The 6,000-nt window shown below is 43.7% G+C and overlaps 1 long non-coding RNA gene across 1 annotated transcript; it reads right to left on the bottom strand.

Annotated features, from left to right (window-relative positions):
- Positions 1-336: 336 nt before the first annotated feature.
- Positions 337-4,892, bottom strand: LOC140529330 (uncharacterized). The gene is made up of 2 exons (XR_011975505.1): positions 4,716-4,892; positions 337-636 (listed from the first exon to the last, which is right to left on the bottom strand). It is a non-coding gene; the product is annotated as an uncharacterized lncRNA (long non-coding RNA).
- Positions 4,893-6,000: the final 1,108 nt, after the last annotated feature.

Here is a 6,000-nt window from a genome sequence, read left to right as displayed (position 1 = left end):
GTAGGTGCTATTATAATCATCCCCTCTTTATAGATGAGGAAATTGAAACTGAAGGAGGTCTATCTGGTCTTCCTGACCCCAAATTCATTCTTCTAGCTACATCATCAAAAGAATCATAGAGCTTGGAGAGATTACGGATAGGAGTGCTATGGTCAGGGGCCAGGTTAGTGCAGTTTTCTCTGTATAGTGTTCAAGCACTGTAACCTATATAAGATGGCGTTCCACAAATCCTCTTGGATAAAGATGATGACAATGCTAGTTCAGATGTTTCTGCGTTTTCCCTCAAGCACTCACGTTTAACACCATGGATGTCCCAAGGAACAAAATATCCACATGTACAGGGACACGTTGTAGTATTTTAATGAAATTTAGGGAGTTGGGGGGAAGAAGGGGATGAGTTCTCCCCAAACCTGAAAGAAATTTTAATTCTTAAGAGAAAGGGAGGTTGAGCTGGAGTCCAAGAGGGAGGCCTTCTTCCTTGCTCAGACTTCCTTCCTTAGTAGAGTAGTCATGAATGTTTCATCAGCCACAGAACAAGGTGAACTGGTTGCAGGGAGGGAAGGTAGGAGGGGATACCTCTGAGAGGCTGGGGTCCGTTCCATCTCTTTCCTGTGATCAGGAACAAGGATCTTGTCCCTGGGATGAGGGACAAGAATAAGGAAATCCAGTTTATTTTGTTACTCTGGATCGTGTGCTGAGTCATCCTAGCCTCAGGCATGTTCTTTTACCCCATGACCCTTCTATAGAGCAACGTTGGATGACCAGGTTCATACTGGTTCTGAACTCTGCACCACACCTCTTCTACCCTCCCTTCTCCTAACCCCAGGGTCACAGTTCTCCAGCCTTGACCCAGTCAGGGGTCAAAGTTTGACCCAGAGTCAAACTGATAGAGTGTTGTTCAGTTATTTCACTGGTGTCCAACTCTTCATAACCTCATTTTGGGGTTTTCTTGGCAGAGGTACTGGAGTGGTTTGCCATTTCCTTCTCCATCTCGTTTTACAGATGATTAAACTGAAACAAACATGCTGACTTGCTCAGGGCCACACAGTCTGAGGCCAGATTTGAATTCAGGAAGATAAATCTTTTAGATTCCAAAGCCCAGGGCTCTATTCACAGTGTCACCTAGCTGCCCAATTATTATTATCATCATCCTCATCATCAGTTCAGAGCTGGAAGAGACCCTAGAGATTTAGGAGGTCTAGTTGTAGGATCATGGATTAGAGCTGGAAAAAAAACAACCCATTGGCCATCTAGTCTAACCTTTTTGTTTCATACATGAAGCACTGAGGACCGAAGGGTTAAGTGACTTTGCCCAAATCACACAGATAGTAACTAAAATGGGTTTGAATCCAGATTCTCTAACTCCAAAGTTAGTATTCTTTTCATGATCCCATGTTCCTCCTTACCCTCATCACCTTCGTAATCACAGCAGCTCACATTTATGTATGTTAAGACTTACAAACACTTTCCTCAACAATTTTGCAAAATGGGATGAGTATTATTTTTACAGGTGAGAGAGTACTGAAGCTCAGAGAGCTAAATGATTTGTCCATGGCCACCTAGGCTAAACTCATCTAAACTGGCTTTTGAACCCAGTTTCATTTACCAGATCTACAGCATCACCTAGCTGCCCTCTGTAGAGAGTGAAGAAAGACAAATAAGGGTTCAGTGTCTAGTCTGAGACTGAGGAGGAAGTCTAGGGGGAGGGATCTGGTGAGGTAAAAATGGCTGAATTACTAGTTGCCAATGGGATGACCAGGGTCATGCCAAGGGTAAGGTTAGCCTAGCTACTAACACAGACTGGTCATGGAACCTGAAGAGGGCAACTTATCTGAACCAAGAACAGCACCCCCCAAATCAGTGGAAATGGACTCATGCTACTTTTTAACTATGAAAACCACTGGGCAAAAAATTTAACTTGTTGGGTCTCAGCTTTCATATCTAAGAAATGAGGAGGTAGAGAGATCCTTTCTAGGTCTAAATCTATGATTCATTAAAAAAAAAGAGAAATAAAAAAGGTCAGCTCCATTTGGAATGGTGGAACAGGCAACAATTCTGCAAGCCAAGAGACCTGAGTTTGGGTATCAGTTCTGATATTAGCAGTGTGACCCTGGGCAAGACTCTATGTCTCAGTTTTCTCATCTGTAAAATGGGGATAATGCTTCCTTACCTATGTCCAGTTGTTATGGAGAAAGTATTCACAGTCCTTAGAGCATTATATAAATGAAAGTCATAATTATTATTTTTGTTTTATTATTATTCTGTTTCCCTCCCCCACTCCTCAAGCCATAGCCTATATTTATCATGTTTTAGTGGAAAGAACGAGCAGGTAGGTGGGGTAGTAGATAAAATGTAGGGCCTTGAGGCAGAAAGGCTCTTCTTCCTGAGTCCCAATCTAGCCTCAGACACTAATTAGCTGTGTGACCCTGGGCATCACTTTATCTTGTTTGCCTCAGTTTCCTCATCTGTAAAATGAGTTGGAAAAGGAAGTAGCAAACCACTTTAGTATCTTTGTCAAGAAAATCCTAAATGGGATCACGAAGAGTTGGATGTGGTTGAATGACCACAACAAGTGGAAAGAACATAGGTTTTGGATTCAGAAGACCTGAATTCAAATCCCAGTTGCTAACACTTATAATGTGTGTGGACAAGTCACATGAACTCAGGAACTATAAAATGAGAATTAAGTTAGCTCTGAAGTCTATGGTTCTATAATTATGCTGTAACATTATCCGAGGATCCAGGGTTGGCTCCTTATAAAATTGTGAAATAAGGTGATGACCAGTATGACTGGGTTCATACCAGGACTGAACTCTCCATCCGCCACTCCCCACCCACTCTCCCTTCCCCTGACTCCAGTGGCACAGTGCCCCAGCCTTGATCTAGCCAGGGCTTATGACCCAAGGCCACACCAGTAGAGGATGAGGACAGATAGTCTTGTACTGAGAAGTCTAGGGAGAGAGTTTTAGAGGGGTCAAAAGGGCTAAATGGAATGGCCAGGGCCATGCCAAGGGTGAGGTCAGCATAGTTATAGTTTGTAAAGGTCAGGGCCTGTTTTTTGTAAACCTGGGGCCTTTTAAGGTGATAGAAGACTTGTATCTCCTAGCTTATTAGTCTCTTTTCTTTTAGGATATGATTTGTTTAACGAACTATTAAGTAGGAATGCATGGAAATCTTCCAGAGGGCTGATTGGCCGAAATTTAGTTTAAGACTATACCAACCTAAAAATAGGCTTAGTCCGTCTGAGCCGAAGCCAAATTTGTTTTTTGCTTCCTGGGGGGGTGGGGGGTGGGGGGTGGGGTGAAGATTGAGATTGTTTGCTTGGGTGTGGCTCCAGACAATCAGAGAATCTTTGTTAGGAGGAAGATTTTGTCATTACCCTGTGTGTTCTGGAAAAATTTATTTTCTTTAGATGACCTCTTGTAATATTTACTAATTTAATTTACCCTTTTCCTTCTTGTACAAACTCGAGAAAAACATACCTGGCTAAGGAGGGGAGAGTGATGGAACCAGAACACCAAAAAATGTTGGCCGTAGCAGTACAAGGGAGGACACGTAATTTGAAATAGGGGTACAGTGGATCTTTGTCCAGGGAACTCAGTGAACTAAGCAACCATGTAATCTCAAGGCTTGGGACCTGAATCAGGTTTGAGGAGGGATGATTTTTAGGTTACCAGATAGAGAAATTAAACAGCTATGTTCCCTTGAGGGAAACTGGCAGACAATCTGATCCCCTCCAAGAAACTGGATCCCCAAGTGGGGACTTTCTTTACAATCTCTTCCAACTCCTCCAATTCTTTTTCCAGGCAAATTTTATTTTCAGCTAGTCACCTCCCCTCCCCCCTCCCACTTCAGCAGTCTCTCTTTCTCCTGAACTCTGGCAGGTGCCCAGTATCCTCACGTTCTCCCCCTTCCTCCCCATCTGTCACATTAAGGGGCTTGTCTTCATTGCTTCTAGACCACTGAGGAAGGCAATGAATTCCCCAGGGCAGGGTGGAGCTATCCAGCTGAGATGAATTCAGAAGAGGCAGGAAGGCAGGGCAGGTGTGCCGGTCCAGCATAAAATAAAGCGTGAACCTTAGGGAGATGGAGGAGCGTAGACTGAAAGGACTCTTTGTTAAGTACAATCTCCTGCTGATAACCTCAGTCTAACATCCTCAGCCTGGAGAGGCCTCTTGGATTTGGTTTTGATTCTGGTTTAGACCCTAGTTTCCACGCAGATGTCCCCAGCCACTCTGGCCCTTCGGGTTCATAACCCACATTCTGATCACTAACCTTAGATACTCTTGTGCAAGACATTCCCAGTTTTGATATGATCGTTACCACCACACCCTCTTCACCTTCAGTCCCCAGACAGGAAAACTAAAATTAGCACCAAGGAAACTAGTAAAAGGTCCTGGGGGTAAGGACACAATGTCATTGAGGGTGGATAACAATTCTTCCTGTCTCTTCCCTTTATTATTTGTAATTTTTTTTATGGTATAAAGCTATAGCAAAGAAATGGATTCCTAATGGCCAAATTCAGGCAGCTCAAGCTGGTGTGGCAGATATTTGTGAGAAGCAAGACACTTGAGCACCCCTAAAATCCTATTATGTGGCTGGCTAGCAGATCAGGTCATTCCTGGGGCTTTTATAGGAGAATAGAACAAGTGGCTATCTTGGGATGTCCCTGGGGAGGCCATGAAATTTCCCTAAATAGTCCTTCATGTTCATACCTGTGGTGTCAGAAGCAGCCCCTTCTCCAGTCCCCAGTGACTTTGCCTCTTTTTCCTCTTGATTTCCTTTCCCCTTCCTCCTTTCCCCATTTGGTGAGCAGCACTTTACATTTAACCCAGCCTCCACCCCAGAGTCATAGCCAATCTGCCCATGGGTCAAAGATCATAGCCCTACATGCCATGTGTTTGCAGTTTCATTTTAACAGCACCTCTGGCTGGCACAGAAACCACTGGCCAGAGCTGGCAGGGATGGAAGAGAAGAGGCTGGTGTCTGGCTGGAGAGGTCTCACGTGATACTGCAGTGATTGCTGTCCAAACGATAAGGAAAACCCATTAACCTTCACCTCCACTGGAAGATACAGCCCTGATCACCTGCCTCTACAGCCTAGGAACCAAAAAGGTGGAAAGTTTCTCCTATGATTTATTCTTCTGCTGTCCTTCCTCCCCTGCCATACTCTGAACCCTTTAATCCTCAAACATCATAGTACTGTAGGCAGAATGCTTGGGCAGGAGTCAAGGATCCAGGCTTAAAATCCCAACTTTGTTCCTTACTGCCTGTGTTGACTTGGGAAAAGTTTTACCTTTCTGTTTTACCTTGTCTCAGTGTCCCCCTGCTTTCCAACTCTAAAGCTCTGTAATATTTCCAAGATAATTTACAAATATTACCTCATTTTGTCTTCACAACAACCTGGGAGTTGGGTGCTATTGTTACCCCATTTTGTAGAAACTGAGGCAGAGGTTAAATGACACACCCAAGGTCACACATTTAGTTAAATGTCTAGGCTGGATTTGAACTCAGGTCATCCTGACTCCACATTCAGTACTCCATCCACTACACCACCTAGCTTCCTCATCTCAATTTGGTATGACAAACTTTCAGAATTTGAAGACAGAGATGATGTCTCACTTAATTCTTTCTTTGTGTGACAGCAAGCTCTGCAAAAAATAACCCCTGCTGAAAAACACTGGGAAATCAGTCCCACAGCAGTCTCCAAAGTCCAGTGAGTCACCTATCTACCTATCCCAAAGATGAGAATGAAGATGGTATGGCGTAGTGGAAAGAGTAGGAGACTGTAACAACTAAGACACCTGAGTTCTAGACCTGGATCAGCACTGGACAAGTCATTCAGACCCTTTCTGCTTTAGAAAAAACATGATGGAGGTAAGGGGATGGTGATGGTACTCACTCAATCTACTTCAAGAAGTTATTATAAGGGTCAAGTGAAATCATAAATGAAAGGCATTGTGGAGAGCCAAGTTTTCAAGAATGAGGAGGATTTCATTA

This window comes from Notamacropus eugenii, chromosome 2 (genome assembly GCF_028372415.1).
Source record: "Notamacropus eugenii isolate mMacEug1 chromosome 2, mMacEug1.pri_v2, whole genome shotgun sequence".
NCBI lineage: Eukaryota > Metazoa > Chordata > Mammalia > Diprotodontia > Macropodidae > Notamacropus > Notamacropus eugenii.
This window is presented reverse-complemented; position numbering and strand designations above follow the sequence as displayed.